At 34.1% G+C, this 27,294-nt stretch overlaps 1 long non-coding RNA gene across 2 annotated transcripts in view; it reads right to left on the minus strand.

The window, feature by feature from the left end:
• Positions 1-14,384: 14,384 nt before the first annotated feature.
• The window catches only part of si:ch211-262i10.2, a 53,521-nt gene continuing 40,611 nt past the window's right edge, over positions 14,385-27,294 (minus strand). Inside the window, exons 4-6 of one of the 2 annotated variants that reach the window (XR_011008030.2) lie at positions 26,667-26,796; positions 20,422-20,524; positions 14,385-14,784 (exon numbers count right to left, since the gene is read on the minus strand). This is a non-coding gene — a long non-coding RNA (si:ch211-262i10.2). The remainder of the gene's footprint in view (positions 14,785-20,421; positions 20,525-26,666; positions 26,797-27,294) is intronic. The other variant, XR_222800.6, reaches the window with a different exon arrangement.

Below are 27,294 nucleotides of genomic sequence, written 5' to 3' on the forward strand. Positions count from 1 at the left end.
GAAAAAATGTATTGTGTAAATAAGAAAATTTACTTGGAGCTCATTAAACATTTTTAAACTCGACCTTACATGACCAACCAGAATAATATATCAGTTCAAACTAATAAAACGTCAATAAAAGTCACTTTTTTTTGTAACTAAACGAGATTTTTCATTCGTTTATACATTCAAATTGCATTATGGGACCTTGAGCTGGATAGGATAATCATTTTTACAGTAAGTATTTTCTACTTTTACAATGTCTTGTTGATTTACGAGTCTTAATCTCATGTGAAAGTATTTATGATTTCGAAATTTTTATTCATCGCATGAGCCTTTTTGTCCTTCTCAGAGATCTACAGGCTTCAATTTCCTCATTGTTCTGCCATCTGCTCTATGTTGTGTATTATGCTGTCATTTTGAAAGAAATCGATATAGGCATAAAATATTTTGAGCATTAGAAACACTCTGGATCCGCTCATATTGCTCAGGCAGATGTTCAGAGACATTATAAATTGTAACTTAGCGCCTCATCATAGCTATTAGTTTTTAGCAGCCAAGTCTTGGATATTTTTTCCCTGCTAATTCAACATCTAAAGGGCTTTCTATTTCTTATTAATTGAGGTCTTTCAGCACTTTGACAGGGATCTGACAATGATTAAAAGAAGAAAAAAGTGAATGGTGCTTTTTAGCATGCTTTTCTGCAACCTTTTTCTACCAGCAACAATTCTAATGCTTAATTAGAGACCAAATATAAATGAGTATAAAATATTGAACATTTTCCTGCTCATATTGTGGACTCATCATTTTATGGCATACTCATCATTATATATATATATATATATATATATATATATATATACACACACACAGTTTAAGGGCTGCACAGTTCTAGCTAACATGAGAATCACGATTATTTATTTATTTATTTTTATTTTTGCTTAAAATCAAATCACGATTTTCTCATAAATCTGTAGATGTAAAATAAAGGTCAAGGTAAAATGTATTGTCTTCCGTAGGAGAAATTTGTTTTATAAAAAATGTTACATAAATACACATTAAAATCTCATCCTAAAATACCTCCTAATATAAAATACGATTCCATAAAATCAATAATTTAAAAAAATTATATAAAAAAAAAATCCAATGTGCCCCACTGCCCTCTGTTGTGCCAACCAATCCCGTTATCTTAATCTTTGACCGTTCTTCCCTACTTGCTCATTGATCAATTTAATTGAAAAAGGAACAAAAGAATGTTTATATCTATTGTATCTAAGTAGACATCATTCTCATGTGCGCATCCTCTTCGTAGTAAACAAACAGTGCGTCAGCTCACATGTGATTTCGTGGCCGATAATCCATCATTAGAAATTACATTTTGGGGTAAATTATCCCTTAAAAATATAGTATGTGACACATTTAACACCATTTGGAGGGATTCATGTTGCTGAGCAATGTATAGGCCTATAAAACAATGTGAAGACCTGTGTGACTGCCTTTGTTCTCCTAACTTTAAAGTGTAATTGGCTGAATGGTAGAGATGCTAGATTAAGATCGTCTGGTGGTCGAATTGAGATTGTGATATTCTTTTGATTAATAGTGCAGCCCTAATACAGTTGAAGTCAATATTATTAGCCCTCTTGTAAATTTTCTTTTTCAAATATTTCCCAATTGATGTTCAACAGAGCATTGAATTTTTCACAATTTTTCACACATTTTTTCTTATGAAGAAAGTCCTATTTGTTTTATTTGGTCTAGAATAAAAGCAGTTTTAATTTTTTTTAACATTTTAAGATCAATATTATTAGCTCTCTTAAACAATTTACTTTTTTGATAGTCTACAGAACACACTATCAATTAACCTTTAAATGGCACTTTAAGCTGAATACTAGCAAATTTCAACATTACCATCACCAAAACGATACACCTTTGTCGGAGTAAAAAAAAAAACTTTTGCCAAGTGTCAGGATAGATATTTTGAACGATCGCATTTTGCCATATATTAGAACTTTTATTTATTTCGCCAAGTCAAACTGAGTAATAAGGCAGGATCCATAACATTGCAGCAGGCCCATGTGTTTCTCATGAGTGTGAATGAGTTATTTTGAATCTGGAATCTCATCTGCAGTTTGCTTTGTCTTTGCGTTCCTTTTATCTCTGACTGGCAAGATCCAGAGCAAATATCATTAACAGGTGCAGTGGTCTCATTTTTAATACATTTAGCCGATTGGAATTTCGAAGTGCTCATTTGTAACTGTAATTGCAGGTTGGTGCAAACTGATGCTTTAGACTTTAGAGAGAAAGAGAGAGAGAGAGAGAGAGAGAGAGAGAGAGAGAATGATTACGGGTGAATGACAGGATGTTGGGAGCAATGTAGAGGTCATTGAGGATGAAATACTGTACAGCAGATGCTAGAGTCCAGCAGTTACTGCAATAAATTAGCAGTTACTGAAATACTGACAAATCTGATAAGAGCTTTAGCAAAAGATTTCTGAGTATCTGTTTAATGTGTTTAAGGAATAGTTCACCCTAAAATGAAGATCTGCAGTAGATTTACTCAGTTTAAATTGAGTCACACTTATTTTTATGTACAGTACTATTATCACTGACTACGTTTACATGGACATCAGTAATCGAATTATTTGCTTTGATCTAATTAAGAGAATAATAAGACTAAGGCGTTCACATGAGTTGCTTTTTGAGTGTTACTTTCATGATCCCATTTGACATTTTATAGCACATAATTAGATTAGCGTCATTGCGTCGTCACGCTATCTGCATTTCCTCCAGAGTTTCATGTAATTTTGGGTTTCATTTTTAATTTGTCGACTTTAAATGCAGTTTGGCACTTTCACTTTTATTCACGAACATTTCATCCACGCCTTCCGTAACAAACGAGATATTGGATGCAACTATGAACTGCTGGAAGAGGGATGTTTTAATGAAAGTTCATACCTCATGGTGAAAGGAAAAAAAAACAAACAAAAAAACGATGCAGGTGTCTGTGGTCTGCCCTGACTGGGTAGGTACAAAGAGTGTCAAACAGCCATGTACGTGCATGTGTGTGTGTGTGTGTGTGTGTGTCGACTATCCTGTCGCAAAACGTTGCGAAAAGTTCTACATGACGGTAATAATTTTATTAAGGTGTTTACATGTGTATAATGCACTAATAATGTGACTAAAATCGACATACTCCACACATCTTAATTCGATTTCTCTTTAGTTCGATTATGAACTTAATCTAATTAAATTAATCAAAAATCACTGTTTACATGGCAGACTCTTAATCAGAGTATTGTTTTAATCGCATTAAAATCGACCATGTAAACGTAGTCACTGTTGATAAACCATTGACTAACACTTTTGGCTAAAACTCTTGTAAAATAAGATCGTGCGAATATGTACTTTATAAGTAATAGCCAATATCTTAAAAATACGCAGGTACTAAGCCACTTGATTTTTTTTCAATTGTTACTTAAGTGTTACCAGATTTTGTACAATAAATGTATAAGATTGTATGATAAAATTTAATTTTAGTTTAACAAATATTTCAGTTTGAAGACATTTATAACTTTAAGCCCATTCTGAAAGAATCTTTCTTCATATTTTATTCATATACTGTGATCCAAAATAGTGGATACCAAACAGACTATGTTACGTTTCTATGTTTCCCTAAAGTCAATCATCAAAACAGTGTTTATTTTAGTTCGAGGGTTTTTTATTTATTTTTTTTAATCAAGAGAATGGAATCAGTGGCTGCTTGCATAAACTGCTTAGACTAGTTTTAAAAATTAGTCATCATTATATTTATTTTTTCCTTCAAAACTGGTCATGACTGTTCCAGTCAATTACATTACTTTGACTGGCCTAATCTGAACATAAAAAGTGGACCCAACCTATTTTTAAAACCTACTTGAGGCAGGACTCAAACTTTTGCCTTTTGGATGAGCACCATAGCTCAACATTATGAGTCCAACCACTGCACCACACTTGTAAAAACCAGACTGGCAAAAGTGCAATATTTGACCCAATATTTCCCACCACATTTGGCCAGCAGTTACTATGAACTCCACTGGCAGCCTCCAGCTAATTTTACCTTTGATTTACGAGTCCCACTTTAGAGATTAAAAGTTTTACATTTATTTACTTGGCAGTCATATTCTTACAATGGCGATTTACAAAAGGGCCTGTTTATTACCTGTTTAATAAGCCCAGCTCTTACAGCTATATGCGAAGGCTTCAAATTAATGCATTAGGGGTCAAGCCAATAAAAAAGTCATCCAGTGCAATTGAAAATCCCACACAGGAGAAATAAACAGAAGCATGCTCATAATTGAACATGTGAGACACACACAAAACCACTCAAACAACCCAAAACGTCTGCGCAGCTGAGACCGCAAGCAGAAATGGAGTTTGGATGCAATGTCTGTCGCAGAAACTCAAAAAGAAGCAAAGGCAAAGCGAAGATGACTAATCTGTGGGCCTGGATGTTTTTGTGCAAAGATAAATCAAGTGAAGCAACGTCAAGTCTCGTTAGTAAATGATGAATCAGGTCGAATATTTTGCAAATACAAGCCGGAGCGGTTTCCTGGAAAATCTTGACATCATTTACACAGCTGCTCATGTAAACGGATCATCCTGAGCCTTTATTACACTTGAGAGGCCTGCGGTGGAGTTTCCTACAAGTGGTCAGGTTTTACCTTAGGATCCGTCAGGGAGGTGAAGACCTCCCACTGGTGTCTGGGTAGAAACAGACCAAAGACAGACAGGACTAAACAGACGGTGATGTTTTAATGACATTTTCTTAATGCTTTTAACTGCTACGTGTGTTTTCGTCGTTGGAAATTAGACACGGTGTGTTTTACTTTAGTGCGAGACATCCTGAATTCTGTCGTGAGGTTTGTCCATTAGATCTTTCTCATTTCGCGGAGTCTGTTTGCTTAGGTGTCTAGCATGTTGACAAGTTGACGAAGAGAACTTTGATTACAACAAGAATGTGTGTGAGCGATCCCAGAGCTCATCTGTGACTTATACCTTTAACCTGACAACATATCTCTCTCAGAAAGCTGATCCTGCTGACTCTTCTAACCCTTCCTGCATATTTCACAACCTCCCACTCCACAGCATTAAAGACTCGTGGCCATCACTGACTCACACTGCCTGTATACAGTTTAGACTTTTAAAGATTTCAAATACTGCTGTCAACTGATCATCAAATGTTTTCAGTGTTTTGATCCATCTAACTTTATATTTAAATGATCAAAGATAGACAGAATTGAACAAATTGTGTATTAAGATCACCAGGTTGGTGTGACAGTAGTAACATGTCTTACTTCTGACCGTTCCGATGCATTCCAATCAATGACAGTTGCGTTTTCACCACACGGGATGTGAATTTTTCATCTCTGAAAGCCTCATATTGTTCTGTAAGCATTCTTGAAGCAAGTTTATGTTTCACATAAAGGGTTCATACAAATTTTTACTAAAATTCCATGACCTTTTTCAAGACTTTTCCAGAACTTTTAAGTACATTTTCATGACCTACTGATTCATGTAATGTCTATGTATACATGGTAAATAAAAAACAAAACAAAACAATGAACGTTTAAATTTATTACAGTATATCATAAAACATGCAACAATTTATTGTATTAAAATAAGTTTTATATCTATGTAAAATTTATTTTTATAATACTTAACCAGCACTGATAATGTGAAAGCATGTTTTTGGCCAAGGTCAGAAGTAAATACAACCAATCTATATTCAAGTTAGGGCTGAACAATATATCGTTTCAGCCTCAATACTACAATGTCTCCAGTCAAATTGCAGGATATGTAATGTCAAATTGGGATTATAGATTAATATAGAGTTTAATCATAATGGAGTAAAAGTTTATCATCTGCATGTATTTTTAAAGAGATCACCCAAAAATTACTTATCATTTTCATTACACCCTTCACTTGTTTCAAACACAAAAAGAAGACGATTTAATAACTCCTATAATATTGAAACAAGTAAAAGGGTGAGTAAATAGTGAGTACATTTTAATCTTTGAGTGAACTGTCCCTTTAAGACCTGTGACTGTGTGAACATTTCAATATTTCAGAGTTTAAAACGACCGGCAAAGTAATTTTTTGTAACTTTATTAAAGATTAAAAATTATACAATGAAGACTATGCACTGTTGACTATTCAATATCTGTCCCATAATAGTGAATATCTGAAAACAATAATTCACTTTTTTCTTTAATATATTTTATTTATCTATGCTTGTAATTTATTTGATTTATATTATTTAAAATTTGGCGAGGCAGTGGAGCAGTAGGTAGTGCTGTCGCCTCATAGCAAGAAGGTCGCTGGGTTGCTGGTTTGAACCTCGGCTCAGTTGACGTTTCTGTGTGGAGTTTGCATGTTTTCCCTGCCTTCGTGTGGGTTTCCTCCGGGTGCTCTGGTTTCCCCCACAGTCCAAAGATATGTGGGACAGGTGAATTGGGTAGGCTAAATTGTCCGTACTGCACACCTATTTCTCGGGCAACATAAGAAAGACATAAAAGAAGTGAAGCACACAAGAGGTAATATTAGAACATATGTATTAAAAGTTTATGTTTTTATTAACTAATTAAAGTAAAAAAAAAGTCTCGTTTTTTTACAGAATAGTTACTTTTTGCAGGATGACAGGCCTTGTTCTGCTCAGATGATAATTGTCTTTACATTTGTCTCATTTTCGACTTTTGACTAATACATATTTAATGATTAACATTCTCTGACGTCTTGTTCATTTATTTGTTTGTATTATTGTTTGTTAGCTTGTTGGTATTTAAATTTAAGACACATAACATGGTTTTGAAAAGTTTTTTATATAAATATCAGAGGTCGAAAGAGTAATAAAATCTTCTACTCAAGTAAAAGTACCGTTACTTTCAAATTTTTTTACTTAAGTAAAAGTAAAAAATAACTCATTAAAAATGTACTTATGAGTAAAGAGTAACTATTTCTCAAAAGGGACAAGACGAAATAAATCTCCAATTAGTAGTTTTTATTTGTATAAGTAACTCTAAAAATAAAAGACCAATAACAAAAAATTATATAATTATTTAATGAAAATATTTTACAGATTATCCTATTTAACAATTAATACTAATTCTAATGCAACATCTGCTGTATTAGCCAAATGGGCTTTATGCACACAGACTATTGATTTTCAGCCGGGCAGCCCAATGGCTTCCAGAGAACTGTCTTTCTATTTTAAAATTGTCACGTTTAAGAACTGATTTCTTTAAAAACCAGCAATCTTCACTGCCTGTTAGATATACAATATGAAGTGGGTCTCAGATCGGACAAGAAGCACTGCATTAAAGTCCATTTCCCTTCACCATGTCTTTAAAACATGACAGTTTGTTTTACCCCAATATTTTGGTTGTTAGATCGGATACAGTTAAGATAATTTCTACGGAAAATTATCAGACTTTAGCGTTAGTGACGACATTCATAGTCTAACAAGTGCAAACTATACATGAATAAATTAAACAACGGATTGGAGATGCTTTTATACTAAGCATTCTAAACTTTCCACATGTTATTTATTTATTTTCTATGTCATGAAGTTCCATATTACGCCTATAAGGGCACAGGCATGGCTAAAATTATTAATGAGCCATATACAGTAGCTTACCTTGTCATTGCTGGGTTTGACAGGCATTTTGCTGATAAACTTTCTAATCTCAGGCAATAAATCCAGCTCCAGCAACAGTAAATGGACTATTTTACCCGCAGATTATTTCTCACTCTGCAGTGACGTGGTTTCCGGGTGCAATTTTTTTTTCTTTTTTCGTTGCATTCCTCTATTTATATATATATATATATATATATATATATATATATATATATATATATATATATATATATATATATATATATATATATATATATATATATATATATATATATATATATATATATATTTATTTATTTATTTTTTATTTTTTTACTCAGTAACGCATATGATTTAAAATGTAGCAAAGTACAGTCTTTTAGGCACATCATACTTAAGTAAAAGTAAAATTACAGATTTTGAACTACTCTAAAAAGTACAAATTACCAAAAAAAAAAAAAAAAAACTAGTTAAGTACACTAACATGAGTAAATGTAATTTGTTACTTTCCACCTCTGATAAATATACAAAGAATGCTCTGAATATCCCTTCAGAAGTCCAACAGAATTAGTATACATACATTTATTTATTTATTTATTTAAAATTACTGCAGAATTAGTCTTATAGACCATTTCAATGTGATATCATTGGCCCATGAACATTTCCTGCTTGTTGTCAAACTATTTCATAACTGTAACAAGAGGCAATTCAATCATAACTTAACATTAAAACAGCTATCATAGCATTATTTATCAATATGCAGAGCTTTTGAATTCTCAGGATCTATGAAAAATAAAAATGTAAAACAGGAACATTATCATTAGCACCTTTGTTATTGTTTATATCCCTCAAAATGATCTATAGAAACTAAACACTAATGCTTTAATTTACCTGTAGGATTCCTGTAGGACTCCTGCATGTTTCCCATAGGACTCCTAAATGTTCTATTAATGCAAAATAAACTATGACATGGTACTTGCGCACGCGGTTTTGATTATGCAGTGAGGGGCCTTGCCTTCACTTATGCAGGGGTCTACACTGTTTGCATTACTCCACTAAGTTCCAACTGATGTTTACTTTTTGTTAATGAAAAAGAGCACATTTTGTGTGAAATAAATTGATAACTATAATGAGAACTTGATCTCTTAATGAAAAGTTAATTTATAGTATTGGAAAAACATTTTAAAAAACAGGCATTTTTACTTAAAACGCCAGAAAAAAAAGTTCCATATGTTAATGGAATTTTCAAATAGATGTCAAACAGAAAACATATTGTAAAGAAAAAACATAAACAAATGTAAAGCTATTCTTGAAGCTGTTTCCGGCAGTGAGTTGATCTGGATGACAGTGGCTGCTACTGACGCATCATTGGAGGTTATGGGAGGTGAGATAAGCTGAATGGATGAATACAGACTGAACACTTCAAAGCAGATTGTGTCTACTATGTCATTGTAAATGGGCATGTGGACAAACTACCAGGGGGGAAGAAGATAATTCTTTAAAAGTATTTGAAAGTTGGAGATTAGGATCTCATCAGTGGCCAGTAAATAACCTTGTGTGATGTCTGCCCACAGAAAAACGTCACAGATGTAGCATGCTGCTTTAAACTTTAAAAACGAGAAGAGTTTCACACTTTACTTAGCTTAGTCTCATTTATTTTTATTCTTTTTATTGTTTTTCAAAACAGTGCAACATTGTTAGTAATTATGGTACAAACTGTATTTTACACTTTGTATTTGAAGTTTGTATCTACTCAGAAAAATAATTACTGATGTAACTGTTGCTTTTAAACGATTATAGTAAAAAAGTAAGTCTAAGATAAACTACTTTCCTAATGATTTCAAAGTACTTCACATTATATTTAATTGAGAAAATGTATTTTGTATTTGTTCTGCATACGAAGAGTTGCAGTTGATTAGCTTTATTTTGTAAAGTCCCCGTACAGTTCACAGTAAAAGCAGTGAAAGGAGATCACCAGAAGTCCCTACGTGATGTATTGCATTCAATTATTTAAATAAATAAATACATCAGTTAACATTAGCATGGTTTACATTACACTTTATGTTGTTTAGTTCATGTTTATTAGTTCATTTTAATGTCGTGTGTGTTACCCTGATGGTGTTTAGTAACTGTGCTGGTAACAAACTATTAACATTCATTAGTCATAGGTCAAGTAAAGGCTAGTTTGGATTAACTTCAAGTCTTCTTGTGGCCTCTTTAACCACTTATTACAGCCTCAAAGTCAATTTTTTTTTCACTTCTAAGTTGGAAACATTTAATCACTATATGTATATAATAATTACTTATCACATTCTTAATTTTAGTAAACAATAATGATACATTTTTTAAGTAAAGTGCGCAATAAAGCTAATTGACAGCGTAAATTAATAATTAAAACAACAATACAAATGTCCACTTGACGTTATTTATTGGACTGGCTTGTCTTACAGGTTGTGCTCGGTTAATGTTTTCTGACAGCACATTCAGACTGCTGAAATCCAACCTTTATAGCTCTAAAAAATTCATGCCGATGCTCAATGTCTTTCCACATGGTAAGTGTGGCTTGCTTTGCTCATCTTGTTCCAATTTCCCTTACAGCCGTCGCTTCTTAAGCAGCTCTCTCTACGGGTTTGTAAATCATATTGTAATCAGGTTAGATTATAATATCTGATGCTCAGGTTTTCTCTCTCCAGCTTAAGTCCAATTCAGGTGTCAAAACAGACGCTCTTTTTGTAACGGACTGCAAGAATGTTTTTCAGGATAGTTTTTTGTTTTTGCTTCGCACAGCAGGCTCACTTTAATGAGGCAGTGTGTTGCATACAGAGAAGTTAACAACTAATTAAATGTTGTTCTATCAAAAGGTCACGATTAACTGTTTTAATGGATTAGCAGTTCTGAACTTGGCTATATTAAATAAGCTTTCATGATGTATTAATATGTAAACTAAACATTACCTTATGATGAGTTAGTGAATGCGCTAATAATGGACTAACTTTAACTACAACATGGTTCACAAGAGTTCATGTGTTAAATAAAGGCTATTTTAATGACTAGTTTTAACGTTGCTAATAAATGTTTCAACATTTAAGTTTAAATTAAATGTAACCAACATGAACTCAAGAGCTGTTTTGTATAATTATGTCATGACTTTACTTGGAGGGGCACATCACCATTAACCCATTAATTCTTAACTACTCATGAAATCTTGTGTTTAAACTGTTGATGTCAACAGAACACTTTACTATTGTTTTTCAGTGTAAAAACACCAGATGAAAATGCATAAGAAGTTCATGAGTTGTTAAGAATGGGTTGATGATGTGCCCCTTCAAGTAAAGTCATGATATTTTACATTAACATGTCATGAGATCATGATGGTTAAATTAAGCATAAACTAATTTACTAAGTAATATATTCATTACCAAACAATCATGTACTAACAAGTAACTAAGGTAGTCGTTATTCACACATGAAATCATGTGACTCATTATCAGTGTTGGATAAGTTACTTTAAAAAAGTAATCTATTACAAATTACTGGCTACTACTGGAGAAGTGTCATCTGATTACATTACTAATTACTTATTGTAAAAAGTAATCAGATTACTAATTGGTTTACTTTGAAGTTTCTTTTAAAACATATAAAACCTTTAAAAATACAAAATACACTGCTGCTCTTTCAGGAATTTAATATGCACTGAAAAACCTTACAATGGGTTGATCACAGCAGCTTGACATATTCAAAAGACTTAGAGTTCACCCAAAACTTAAAATCCTTTCATCACTTGTTCCAAACCTGTTTTTTTTCGAACACAAAAGACGACATTTATAAAAATAAATAAATAAATAAAAAACTGGATACCTGTAACCATTGACATCCATAGTATGCAAAAGCACTGCAGTAAATGGGTGTTCTGTGTTTGTCTGAGGTAATTAGTCTACAGAAATGAGTATATTCCATACAAAGTATGAAGCCTTGATGACCAACTAAACTTAACATTTCTAGAACTGCTCGATCTTGCAGATTCGCACTCTATAACATCAGAAAGGTCCGACCCTTCCTATCTGAACATGCAGCTCAACTCCTTGTTCAAGCTCTTGTTCTCTCCAGACTGGACTATTGCAACTCTCTACTAGCGGGGCTTCCAGCTAACTCTATCAAACCTCTTCAGCTGCTTCAGAATTCAGCAACACGAGTGGTCTTTAATGAACCTAAAAGAGCACATGTCACTCCGCTACTCATCCGTTTGCACTGGCTGCCTGTTGCTGCTCGCATCAAATTCAAAGCTCTTATGTTTGCTTACAAAGCGATTTCTAGCTTTGCTCCTTCTTATCTGCTCTCACTTCTGCAGATTTATGTGCCCTCCAGAAACTTGCATTCTGTGAATGAACGTCGCCTTGTGGTTCTATCCCAAAGAGGGAAGAAATCACTTTCCCGAACTCTCGCATTCAATCTGCCCAGTTGGTGGAATGAACTCCCTAACTGCATCAGAGTCACTCGCTGTCTTCAAGAAACGACTAAAACCTCAACTATTTAGTCTCTACTTTCCTTCCTAATCTGCAATTGCCTCTCTGGCTCCACCGTTAACTGTCCTAAAAATATATATATATATATATATATTACAAATGTCTTTGCTTCTTACACTCTACATACCTGAAACTTGCCTACAGCACTTGTTCATTGTTGCCCTTATAGTTGTCTAAATTGCTTCCTTGTCCTCATTTGTAAGTCGCTTTGGATAAAAGCGTCTGCTAAATGACTAAATGTAAATTGCTGACCAGTTCTTGTCAAATGAATCGTGTTTTGTTTTTTTTAATAACTATTTTTTTCAAGGTTTTCAACTTTATTGGATAGGAAAGCAGAGAGAATTGACAGAAAAGCATGGTGAGCAGAGAGAGGGGAAGGATCAGGATAGGACCACGAGGCGGAATCGAACTCAGGTCGCCGTGAGCACTGGAGTGCATGTGTCGAAGCCACCACTGACACCGACAAATGACTCATGGTTTTTAACTGTGTGCACCTGGGAAATAAAAAGCGCTCCCAATATGTGTGAACGCGCAAAAGATGAAATGTGTGTACTGCGTGAATCTTAACATTCAGAAGATACCTTCACTCCCGATCCTGCACAAAAATCATATTTAGTCTGTTTAGGCTGAGCTGGACCGCCATGTTGTGGGGCGCTAATGTCCTCCTTAGTGATAAGCATCGTCATAGAATGCTTTCTGTTCGAGTGCTTGAAGTTGCTGGTTGAGTTAAAAGCAGTCGAAAGTTCTTTAGAGACTGGACATAGACTGCATTTCAAAGCAATATTTTTCTGCTCAACGTAATGTCAGTATTTCGACTTGAAGAAGCAAGCACTCTCGTCTGCAACCATTTCAGCACACGTTCTCCAGCAATTTAAAAGCGCATGCTTTTTAACTGACGTTGCTGCAGAAAACGTGATTTAAGAAGCATTTTTTCTTCTAAAAACTATATTTGTAATTCAAGTAACACAATTACACTGACTTTAGTAACTGTAGTTAAATTACACAAATTTAAAATGTAATTCGTTAAAGTACTGCGTTCCTCAAAAATGTAATTAGAATACAGTAACTCGTTACTGTGGAAAGCATTACACCTCACTCTGCTCATGTTCTAATTAAAGTTAATTCATGATTAGCACAAGCATTAACTCATTATTAGTTCATAATAAAGTAATCATTAGTTTTCATATTAATGCATCATAATTCATGTATTGTTATTGTAAAGTGTTACCAACATTTTTATAGTTAAATTATGGTAACATTTATAATAATGTTTTATTATTGAGTATAAAGTCTAGTTAACTGCATTAATGATCACAAACTAACAACGAACAGCACTAATTATGAATTTTATCAATGTTGATTTCAACATTATTTGACATACTAAATGTTTTTAGCACAGTTGATGCATGGTAAAATAATTTCACTAATTATTTGTTTAACCTATTAAAAATTAATCCATGCTTTAAAAATATACTGTTGCTCTTTGGTAGCTCATGTCAGTTAATGCATTAGTCTCGTTTTACATTAAACATTTATTAATGTCTTTACTAAAATAAATGAACAATACTTGTTAAACTAATAGTAAAATGTAAAAATGCATTATTTAAACACAAAGTGGCGCTTGCTAACATTAATAAATTACTATGAGTTAATAAGAGCTAACAATAAATGACTGTGTTTTCATTAACTAATGTTAACAACACTGATGATGATGGGTTCCACACAATTACTTCATGTTGCCCCAACATAAATCAATCACAGTAAGTTAACTTAATCCTTTATACACATTTACATGGATTGAACACACAGAGCTCAGCATCTATAAGTATATCCCTCACAAATCTATCTTTTATATTCTTATTTTTATTAGGAAGCTATACAATATTATTATTTTTGTGCATATACATGGGATTAGTGAAGCCAAATAGTACACCCCCATTTAGGTAATAGAAAAATATTTTATCTTTCAATTTCTAAAGATGTTCGGTGACTAAAATAATATTTTAATAAACATATCTGCTTTATAAATCTGTTTTGTTCAAATTCACCACATTGCCTATATTAAAAATATTCATTTTCAAAATGGAGTGTACTAAATTATTTGAGCATTGTAAAACAATTGAGTTGTAAGAATTGTGTTGCTTCTACTAATTTTAAATAAGTAGTTTAAACAAACAACATACTTCCTTTTTTGAGTGAAAGATGTAATAAAGAATAAATACTATAATAAATATATTGCACATTGTTTATTCATGTTAGTAAAAAAAATATGTGAACAAATAAAACCTTAATAATGTAAAGTGTAACCAATGCATTAACAAATAGCACTGTAAAATATTACCAGCGCTAATAACACTAGTGTGGTCGGCCACCAGAGAGTCTGTGTGGATTTATCTTGTGGACGTCCACAGGTCACAGGCCCCATAAACCCAGAGCATTGTAAAGTGCCAGAACAAACGCACTGTGAGGAGCCGGGGGTCACAGAGGAGCCCATGGAGATCTGTTTACAGCTTCCCTCTCCTGAACTTCTCCCAGACAGCGCTACACTTCGTCACATATGAGCGGCTGGGTCTTCTTTAACAATACCAGGCAGAGAATGTCAACACCGGGCCGGGATGAGATTGAGGGAGCCTGTCGAGAGTAATGTTCACACAGTATTAGAGGAGTAGAGGCCTGTCTGGATGAGTAACAGCCCTGTCTGTCTGAGACTGTCCAGCAGGCCCTCTATCAACAGCCACAATGCACTTTTCTTCCAGAAATAGAGGTCTGGGCTTCATGGTTTCAGCAGCTGGCACTCTCACCATTTATAGGTATGAAAGCAGTTCTGCTAGTGGTTATGATTACTGAGACTTAAAAGTGTGCCGTAATGTAGCATGTCATAACATCAGAGCTTCTCTGGTTCAGAGTCAGGGCTTTCCCATGCCTCTACATCATGTACTACAAGTGGGCGAATATTTATTATCTATAAAATATGACATCTGCTGTCATCTAGACAGACCACTGTCTCATTCATCAGCTCAGTGTGTGAAAACCAAGCGGCAACATCCCGCTCTCCCTTGTGAAGCCAATACGGAAGTATCTTAAAACTGCAATTGATTGACTCACCTTTGGGGGCTGGCTCCAGGAAATCCAGATGTTCTCTGACTGCATTGGCCAATTTTACAGTTGACAAAAACATGTTTACAGCCTGATACAAAAGATGGCTTTGGTGCATATAACTAATTTTACTCTTACTGATAACTGTGAGGTTTTTTTTTATAACTCATCCTTATCTCATAATTAAGGGCGTGGCCACTTGAGTGACAACTAGCTCTTGTTGATCACTATCATGTCACCTCAGCTGATTCCGGCTGATTAGCTGCTGAACTCTGCATATACGTTGTATTTTTGTTTTGTTTTATGTGGTTTACACAGTCAGTTGCCTTTTGAAATTATTTCCTACAATTATTAGATAATATTGCATGTTGTGTGTTTTTAATTGTGCTCACAAACCATTCACGTGGCCTTTCCTGGTGAGTGAAATTATATACTTATATACCAGTACTTGCTTTACTTAAGATAAATTACATTACAAATGTAATACACTCCAGAATCTGAAAGCTTGATTAGCTGTAGGCTCTAGAACAGTCATCTGAAACATTAGTTTTATGCCTAGATTTCATAAATAGTCTTGCCATAACACAGACTATATTTAAAGTATTTGGGAGTTATTCACATTTTCCTCCTGTAGAAAAATGTCATAAGAACAGTGCTTACTGGCTCAAAGTGTTACAACAGTGTTTTTAAAAGACTAAACACTATTGATATAGTACATTGAACTTGTATGAATTTGTACAAATTAGCCACTAAATTGACAAAATGTTAAATATTTACATTTCCTTGTGAGATCAGGCTAGAATAACAGGCTGCTGATGTGCCATGATGTTAAGTATTGTGTGTATTATTTTCTAATAATCCATTCATTTATTCATTTTCTTTTTGGCTTAGTCCCTTTATAAATCACCACAGCGCAATCAGCTGCCAACTTATGCTGCATATGTTTTACGCAGTGGAGGCCCTTCCAGCCGCAATTCTAATTCAAATTATTCTGCTTATACCACAGTTACAACACCTAAAGACATTGTTCAGATGTAGTATTTCTGGACATTTACCACACTTACAGTTTCTTTAACAGATCTCTACCAAACCCTTGGCTGTGTCCTAAATCACAAACAACTTTATAATTTGAACCTACAGGTCACACTTTACAATACAGTTTTATTATAAAGTATTTAAAGAGTTCAAAGTTCAAATTCAAAATTTTCATTGAAAATGAGCATTTTTCTCAGACTCCAATATTTATGTTGAGTTATTTCATTTTAAAGACGCTTAAAAGAGTGTATTCTTTGCCATAAACTTGAAATTACTGAACCTACAGACAGAAGCCTGATAAAATTGCTAATTTTTAAAGGAAATTTCAAATGGTATTTAGAAGTTTTTGCATCTGAACTCTTCATTTCCTAACAAAAACTAATTATGAAAAATACTTGTACAGCATGTATAAACTAATCACAGTTCAACATTTACTAATGCTTTATTAACATTCAAATTCATGCTTGTTAACATTAGTTAATGCACCGTGAGTTAACATGAACAAACACTGAACTTTAATTTCATTAAGTAATGTTAACTAACATGAAGAAATACTGTAATAAATGTACTGCATTGGTTATGTTAGTAAAGCATTAACTAACATTAACTAATACTGTAAATTTTTTGTTAATTATTATTAGTTAATTATTAGTCAACCTTACTGTAAATTGTTACCAATTTTTAACATGACCGTTAGAAAGGTATGGGTTATATAGTATTATTGTGAGTAGTATGAATGGAATTTGGATGTCCTAAATCTGTCATTTGTTTCTTTATCACATGATCAACACAAGTCAGTTGCATCGCTTTACTTCCAGGCATGAATTCTCTCGTGTGGCATCATGAGACAGTGTAGCGTCCATTGAATGCACAGTAAACAATCTCACTGGAAGTAGTAGGTCCTCTGGGTACTTCTCGCATACTGTGTTTTGAATACTTTGAATTTGGACATGCAACTTGGCTCACATATTGCTTTTCATTTATGCTATATCAAATGCATGAAAATTATTATTATTAATATGATTAACGACAATAACAATATTTATTATGATTTATTTAATTTTCAAATAACTTATTTATTATTTAATAATATTGTCTAATACATAAAATACATAAAAATATAAAACAAAGGCTACATTATTTATTATTAATTATTTAACATTATTAAATTATTCAAATTATTGCAGGTGCAATGTTTTTTAAATTTATTTAATAATTAATTATTATTTTTATTCTCTACTAAATATGATGAAGAAATAAAAAATGTGCATATTCACAAATTAATTTTACACTTACATTTCATTACTATTTTTGCAGTAAAAAGATAGTTCTGACTGATACTTCCACTGTTGTGAATAATCAAGGGGGGGGTTGGACTATAACATGCACTATATGCAAATATACAATGCACTGTGTAAGAAGGCATAAGAAGAATCCAGAACAATACTTTTAAACTGATGGTGTGAACAAAGCCTGCAGACATGCCCAGATGACTGGCTGCACTTCTGCTGTTGATTTTAAAATTCAACTTACATAGTAAGTCAATTTCTACTATGATTATTTTTTATTCTGTGTGTAGCCTATTAAAGAAGCTCTTTCATCAATAGAAGCTCAAGCTTAAGCGTGCGCCCTTGTCCTTTACACAATGAAATTTCTTCATATTCCTTGAATCTTTTGAATTATGTTATGCACTGTTGAAGGTAAAATGTTCAAATGTCTTCCAATCTTTTTTTGAGGAACATTGTTTCTCAACATTTTAATAATTTTCTCACATATTTATTGGTAAACTGGTGATTCTAGGGTCATCTTTGCTCATAAAGGAATAGACATTTTTTTTCTTTGTACAAAATCATAATTAGAATCCCTTTTAATCACCTGCTTCAAATCATATCATTATTTAATTCATTTACCTGATTACTTGCCCTTAATTGCTCATGTTCCAACTTTTTGAAATATGTTGCAAGAACCAAAATTGGAATACGTGATTGTTATGAAAAAACAACAATAAAAATATGATGAATAATTGTGACCATATTAGTCAATATGATAAATAATGTTTGTTGTACTGTCTGCAATAAAATACAAGTCAAAGTAAATTTAGAAATCGCTACTTTTCTTTTTTATTTGCATTTTCTTTACTGTCCCAACTTTTTTTGATTTGTGATTGTAGTAAAAAAATATGTATCCTGAAAAATGCATTAGACCATGTTTTACCCAAATTTGGGATAAAAAGGTCACAGCATTTTTAGACTGTAGGAAGTCGGCCTGTTTTTTTTTTTTTTTTTTACGTTTCATTACAAGGTGTTCACACATTGGCAATAAACAAGCGATTTATTCGTTAAAATTCTTACATGCAGCCAATTTAAATACAACCTGAAAATGTTCCTTTTTTATCTTTTATAGCTTGTTACTCGGGAAAACTCACTGTAAATCTGAAATCTAAGAGTAAGGGATTGGCTGACCGCGTCACATGGTGTTGAAATCGTGCATGCACTTGGTGAGAATCATAAAACTTTACAGCTGCTTTCATCTTGGTGCACATTCTTCAAGAGTCAAGGCTCGCTTTGATTCTGGTGACCAGTAAAGGCTCATTTCAGACTGTACTACCTGGATGAGAACAAGCGGTATGACTAACACACACTAAAGACATGAGCAAACAGGTTAATTACAGGTTATTAGCTGAATAGTGAGGGTATTTGTCAAGCGTCTCTCTAGGTTAAGAGGTTTATTCGGGTGAAAAAAAACAACGGGAGATCTTGTGAATCATGCTTTGTCACAATCTCATGTTGATATCGGTAGATGTAGCATTATCAACAACATCTGATATTAGATGTTCTTGACTCATTGCATAATTAGTCTCATGAGGATGATATCAGCTTAATGTAAAATTAATGAGGAAGTGATCAACTTTATGGCTTGGTCTTATTGTTTTTTAGTGGCTTGGCAGGACCAAGCCCCTTCCCACATTAGAGATGAGGAACTAATTAACACATGTTGATGTCTCCTTCACGCTCATTATGGTTTGAGAGAAGAGGTGTGTGTGTTTTCCTCTCAGCTTCAGTCCTGTGTGGCTTGTGTCTGTTGGTTCATTTGATAGAAGAGTGACATGTGGTATTCGTATGGCCATCAAAGGATATTTGCACCATATGGAGGACTTGTCCTCTTCTTATCTGACTCATGACGAGAAGATATATTTAGTGGAGGATATGTGTGGTATATGATCTAAATCAGAATCAAAATATATCAGCGAGCTACAATCATTGAGGTCCAAGATGACTGGAAAAATGAAGCCACATTTGAATGCTGCATGTACAGTTTGATGTTTCAACTTATTTGACTGGAGCTGTGAGTTTCATGCACACTGCATGAATGTGAGGACTTTGAAAAGTAATGTTTTCAAGTAGGTGACACGGTGGCTCAGTGGTTAGCACTGTTGTCTCACAGCAAGAAGGTCGCTGGTTTCAACCCCGGCTGGCATTGGCATTTCTGTGTGGAGTTTGCATGTTTCCTCGTGTTCGCCTGGGTTTCCCAAAAGACATATGCTATAGGTGAATTGAATAAACTAAATTGGTCTCAGTGTATGTGTGTGAATGAGTGTGCTTGGGTGTTTTCTAATGCTGGGTTGCAGCTGGAAAGGCATCTGCTGTGTAAAACATGCTGGATAAGTTGGCAGTTCAATCTACTGTGGCGACCCCAGATGAAAAGAGGGAGTAAGTCGAATGAAAATGAATGAATGAATGTTTTTAGGTAAACATAAAACTATTGATTTGATTTTCAGCTACTGCTGTACATTTTATGAATATTATTGTTGTCATTTAAAGTTTTAGCAATATAGCTGTATGCTTTTGTATTTATTTTTTTTATCTTATTTTTTATAGTAAATTTTCTTGTTATTTATTTTTTATTACTCATTTTAAGGTACAATTCTCACTATTTGCAAACCAACAACTAAGACTTTTTGCACAATTAATGTCTAATTTACTGCTTATTAATAGTTAGTAAGCTATTAGTTGTGTTTAGGCATTGGGCAACACAGGCTTATTCTGAAAACATAGTCCCGCTGACATTTCTGGAGAGAGCGAGTTATGTAGCTGGTATGATGCCAAACATTTTGGCGATTACCGGCTGATCGCTTACCTCCATGTGGAGATCTTTCCCGCCACAACCAGTTTATCCAGTTAGCTCAATGTGTACGTCGGCGGACTTGAGGCGCAGAGAGGAGTTGACCACCGATTCAAGTCTGGGAAAGAGCGGTTGCAGAAATCAGGCAAGACAAAAACAGAATCCAAAAAAATAAAATGAAAGACTACATAAAAGGATGAGAATGTGGTAAAATCCGAAAACGGGGTAAAATTCAGACGAGGGCTTTTGTAAACTGTCGGTTGGATTTAAGTGAGTAAGCGGGCAAGCGGGTCAATCTGTAAAACTGGTTGGGTTTAGGGAAGAAGGAGGGTGGGTCGGTCGATTGGCCGGTCGCCCTGTCAATCATTAATTCTGTCATTCGGTCGACAGCGGCCTCTGGTGGGTTTATGCGAAAACAGCGCGGGCACGAATGGCACTCGTGAGAAACATTTGAGATGTGAAAAAGCGCACACAGCGACCTCTCGCGTCTTTGGAAAACAAAAACTGCAAAAGTACGTACCTTCCCGTGGTCTCCAGAAATGTCCAAGGGACTACGCTTTTAGAATGAGCCTGGGTAGGCACTGGGTTATGTAAAATAAGATACTTTTTAAAATGATAAATAAAAAATACTTTTAATAATCATAGTAATCATAAACAAAAAAAGTAATCATGAAAAGACAAAATCTTAATAATAGGCAGGTAAAAAGACAGCGTCACCACAGAGTTCTGTTCTTGTGCCCATACATTTCCTTTGGGTAATTTTCTGCAGCATCATGCCTTTAACTATATATTTTTGAGTAAACAACGTTCAACACACCTCCGGTAGGCCTTCTCTATACAGCTGGGCGATAAAATCAATATCAGTATTTATTGACCAAACACCATTGTTAACGGTAAAAAAAAGCTTGGTATGAAGTTTCGGTATGAAGCACTACAGTCTTATTAAAATGTGGCTGCTGAGTGTGTGCCTTAGAAGGAATGCCAATAAGATTGTAGCGCAAGTTTGTTATTTCCAATGGAGGATTTTCCATTTTCCAGGTACAACTATTTGAAAAACAACTGAGCTTTTCTGAATGCTGCGAGCGCAACAACATTCATGCAAATAGAACAAACCAATCTGCTTCACACTTTTTATGGAATATACAAATTTCAGTAATAACGGCAGACTAATTACCTCAGATAAACACAGCGCATTTAAACACTGCAGTGCTTTTTACTTTTCTCCATAAACTTGTATCGGAGCTTCAGCAATGGTTTGTCCATTTGTAATCCTCTGAGAAAACGCTTGATGGTCGCCTAGTTACGAGAGACAACAGGGGAGCACGAGCGTAAAAAAATGGTGAAAGAAACCACAGGCTTGCGCTTGTTATTTCAGGTCAGACTAACAACATACATTAAAAATGAGTGCTGTGGCTAGCAACAGTGAATAGATTGTAAATAAAAAAAGGATGTAAGGATGTCGTCGCAGTAGCTTTTTGGTTTCTTTTCTTGTGCATCCCAGCCATTAGCTCCCCATCTGAAAGATTTTTTTAGCATTGGGGGTAATGTAGTCATCCAACTTCACAATTTGTAATGTTGTAGTATGTATTTGAATAATGATGGTTGGTTCCTTTACTTGAAAGCTCAGATCTGATTATTGTAATTTGTTTTGTTTACAGAGTTTCTAACATCTTATTTATTAGGTTTAAGAGTGTCTTTAACATTTATGTTTACTTTTAAATATTTTTGTTTTAGACTTTTAAAACTATTTGCCTTAGTAATGTTGGTAAACTAAAATAAAGTGATTAAATAACAACAACAAAAAAAATCATAATATTGCTAAATAGATTGGTAAAAAAAAAATTTAAAAATCACAATACTACTTTCAGTTTTCATTTAACAATTAGTGTAGGCTTAATTTATGACTTAAAGTGTAAATCAAAACTAATAAGACATTTTTAAAGCACAATTTTAAATGTGTGTTATTTTATTAGTTTTTTATTTATATTTTTTCAATCTCAATAATATTTGTGCTTAAAATTATTTTTTTGTTGCTAAGGCCTCAAAATGTAATGTTTTAAAGTAAAAGTTTTTCTTGTTATAATTATTTACTGATTTTCAACTTTATTTAAATTATTCAAAGCGTTTTTACAGCTTACGTTTTAGTTAACCAAGGCAAACATGATATGAAGCAGGCAAGTGGCCGCCACCTCATCAGCCTTTCGGAGTAAATGAAAAAAGAATGGCATTGTAATGGAATACACAGATATTGCGTTTCACTGTGGCTGGAGGCTAAACTGGACACACGTTTTCCCTCTGTTGTGCTCTTTGCATTATTATAATGATCCAGAGCATCTTCCATTTTCTTTCTGCATTAGTGTCACATAAACTATAGAGACATGTGGTTTGTTGACTTTCCATGTCACTACTGAACAAGACGGGGTTGAGAGTTCAATCTGCAGTAACAGATGGAAGGCACACTTTCATATAATAAGAGGGAAAATTGTATATATTTGTGTGTGTGTGTGTGTGTGTGTGTGTGTGTGTGTGTGTGTGTGTGTGTGCGCGCGCACTGGACAGGATATGTTCAGTGGACTTGTCTGGTATGAAAACTCTGGAATGTCTGATATTTCATATGTGGTTTCATCAGGTGTTTTTGGAGTGAGACGTGCAGGTGATCATATTGTCTTTGGGTCCAGCTATGTTTTAACTGCATTAAAATTGTCAAAACTAAAGTATGCATTTGTAGACATTTTAAACCAAAGCAGCTTAATGTGCATTTTTACATTGATAAATAGAAAGCTAATGAAAATACACACATTAAAATGTGCTTTTTATGATTTTCACTTTTAAGTCAAATATAAAGCCTACATTAAATGTTAAATGAAGACTGACAGTAGTATTGTGAACAATTCATCATTATTGGAAAAATGATTGACACGATTTAATGAGAGAGTTAATATGGGACTGAAAAGAAACAGAAGAATCAAACATACCACCAAGTTATATGAAGATCTGAAGAAGTGACATCACAGGTAAAGTTGGTAGAGACCCCCTCTCATGATTGTGAAGCGCTCTGTGTGTATGGCCATACACAATAAATGTGCTTTATGAATACACATTACTTACATACTTTCTTACTTAAGATGGACATTAAACTGCGTGCTCCTTGGGAATCTAATCCTTTGCATTTTATAGGGCAATTTTTTATCAATTAAAATATAGTTGTTAAAATATTTTGAGTATTAAATGGAGGGTAACTTTTGGGGTGTTTCAGTGGTCTGACCAAAGCATTAGGCAGTTATTTGAACTAGGGAAAGATTTCCACTGAATAAACTCTTCTTGTTTATATTTTTGACATTAACACATAACAGTTTGAATAAGCTGAAATGGTAAGAGAAGGGCTTTATAACCATTACATTTACAGCTGCTTATTTTTTTAAAGGACTCACATCACGATGTGAAAACTAACAGGTTTAACAATAATAATTGCTTTGCTACCTGATAATGACTGTAGTCTAATAATTTAGTTGATCAGGAACTACACATTTACTGCCATTGACTGTCAAAATAATGGTTATTTTTATTTCTAGAATTATTACATCTACTACCAATAATTAACGTTTGTTAAATATAATAACATTTCCCAGAGATGGGTTGTGGCTGGAAGGGCATCCGCTGAGTAAAAGCTTGCTGGAAAAGTTGGTGGTTCATTCCGCTGTGGTGACCCCGGATTAAAAAAGGGACTAAGCCGACAAGAAAATGAATAGATAAATGAATAAATATAATAACTACGATTAAAGGACAATTTAAAGCATTTCCTAGGTTAATCAGGTTAAGTAGGCAAGTTATTTAAATTAGGAAAGTCACTGGACAACAGTGGTTTGTTCTGTAGCCAGTTAAAAAAAATTATGTATTAAGGAGGCTAATAATATTAAACTTATATATATGAGCAATATCACACGAGTAGCAGTGAGATCTGGCTGTATATCAGAACTGGTGATAAGCATGCGTTAGCATGAGGCTGCAGGCTTAATGTCCCACCAGTGAGGATATACAGCCATATCGCACCGATACAAGTGTGATATTGCATTTATACAACAGTTTGTTGGCATAATCGTGTATATAACAAAATAAAATCAAAACACAGAAATCCTAAAAATTCTTTTGTATGAGGAACTACTTTCTTCTGCCATTCCTTCACATCTGCAGCTGACGTCAGAACGGCGGAAACCGTTACAACTTCACAAACGTCACTTTAGGACTAGTGTTTGAATTATTACATGATGACAGAACAGGTGATTGTGCTAACATTTTAAGGTTATAGGGCATAAAATGCCATCAGTCTACAGAGATTTCTCAGTATTTCTCTGTTGCAATCAGGAAATCACAATAATTAACCCTGAACAAGCCAAAGCAACACATGCAAATGCAACTACCATTGCAAACAGATTGCCAACCAAAAAGTAACTCAGAGTTATAGAAAGAGTGGCTAACACAAAATACATATATTCCTCAATACACTACAGTTACTATGGTATAAATACAACAATGCAACATAAAAAAGAGAGATCGACCTAGAATATCACTCGCTAATATTATGATCAGCTGTAGTTTGAAAATATGCTGATCTATTCTCCTCTAAGGGCTTATTATGCGGTCTTTGTCGCCATCTTGTGGATGGACAAGGTCAACAGTCTTTTCTAAATGATAGGCTAATGGCCGCCGATGTGATGTCTCTACGAAATTATAAATATTTAAAATAGGTACTATCCTTATAACTAAACTGCATAGTTGAAATCTAAACAACTACATTCTTGACTAAAAAAGCCTCAGAAGTACATTATGTTGTCCAACAGCTGCAATATTGGTCAAACTGTAGTGAGTTTATTGATCTGCTGTCACTCTATGTGGGCAGAGTAATACAGAAAAGTGAGGAGGGTGTACAAGTTATGATATTGCAGGAAAAAAAAAACGCCAGCTATCAGCCAATCAGAATCGAGAAGCACACAGAACTGTTGAATATATATTCCAGCCAAACTAACGGAAAATAGACTTTCACCAGAGGATAGAAATATTATAGGAAAACATCATGTCGGACATGTTTATATAATTATATATATAATATTTTGCCTTCAACTGTATATAATTCCTCTCAAAATATTTTTTTCTCCACCTGATGCACAAGTTAAACCACTCAGATTTTGCTGTGTTTTGTTTAGTCAAGGGTAAGAACATATGTTTCTGTCTGTAGTAATGCTCAGTAACCCGAGGCTGTCATTGATAGAGTGATCCTGCACACACTGACACCAGTTCAAGTGTGACATTCAACCTCCACCTCCTGCTTAGGGAGGGCAAAGGTACTTCTGGTGTCATCCTGTCGATTAGCCGCCCGTGTCAGTATTTGGCTCTACTTTTTGTGACCTCTAGATGACTGTGCATTGTTTGACCTCCTTCTAAAACTCATAACAGTGTCTTACACGTATCACTTTATAAATACTCTAAAACCCATATAAAATGAAGATAAAGAAGGTAAATTCGTTTATCAGGGTGGATTTTGATGGTCTTAAAGTGTCTAGGAATATGTTCATGCTCAGTCTCCTCCCACTTAAACCCACCTGGGCTTCATTTCCTCACTTCCTCTCCCTGCACTTCATATCTTTCGCTGAGAGTTAAAACACCTGATAAAACGCCCCGCTGACACCTGAGGCCAGGCACAAGATACATTTCTGAATGAAAAACCCTGGGGGGCTTCATGAGAGTGTTTTTAAAGAAAGATTATCCTTTCAATCTTCATTACCTAATTTAGTTTAAACTTATTACATTTTGTATGATCTTATTAAAGGGGTAGTTCCCTAAAAAAAGATTTTTTTTAATATATTTACTCCCCATCAAGTGGTTTCAAACCTTTATACGTTTTTTTTTTTCTGTTGAACACATTTCCGCTTTCTTTAAAATATCTTTTGTGTTCAACAAAAAACAAAAATGATTTAAACAAGTGATTGAGGGTGAGTAAATGACGACAGAAATGAACTATCCACTTAAGTCAGTTGAACAGTAGTTTTTACTCTACTAATATTAATCTCACACATTCACTTATCTCCTTTGCATACATAGCATCATTTTTAAACATCATTGTCCACTGATGAGGACCTGACACCCATGAGCTGCCACTTTAGAGATCCAGATAGATTGTGTTATCATTTATTCATCCCGCTTCGCTTTCCCTGAAACTAGAACTAATCTAACCAATGCATTATTTAGAAATAGCGAACACTTACCTAATGCATATTTCAACACCAGGCAGCTGGAGTCTTTGTCTTGGAGGTGCTGATCACTTAGTGCTATTGAATGAGCTTCGGGATTGTGGCAGGTCACAGGTTCAAAAGCCCAGAGGTCAATGTCACACACCTAGAAGCACAATGACATTTAACGATTTGTCTGGTTGAGTCAACTCAACTTTTACAGTCAATGATCTGGAACTTTTTGGTGTGTGAAATAATAAAGATTTTCAGATTTATGCATTCGTTTAAGCATAATAAATCTTGAAAGGTCTTTCTGGTACAAAAAAAAAAACACCAAAAAATGGAGATGTTTAAGAAATTAAGGCAAATTGCTCTCACATTGTAGGTTGTCAGAGGTGTAAAACAGTTTTTAAAACAATTTTAGTGTCACTTGTGGCTGAAGTGAATTATACAAACTGCATTTTACCATTCAGAAGTGGGATAACATATTAGCTTATTAGTACGAAGCTTAGGGGCCCAATGCCATTCCTGCATAGAAATGCAGGAACGGTATTGGAGTTTCCTCTTAAATATTGTGGTTGGCTTGTAAATTAATCATTAAGAAAATCTTGGATTAAACGAGAGCAAGATAAATGTAGGCTTTGAAACTGGCCAGTATATTTAC

This window comes from Danio rerio, chromosome 21, assembly GCF_049306965.1.
Source record: "Danio rerio strain Tuebingen ecotype United States chromosome 21, GRCz12tu, whole genome shotgun sequence".
Classification (NCBI taxonomy): domain Eukaryota; kingdom Metazoa; phylum Chordata; class Actinopteri; order Cypriniformes; family Danionidae; genus Danio; species Danio rerio.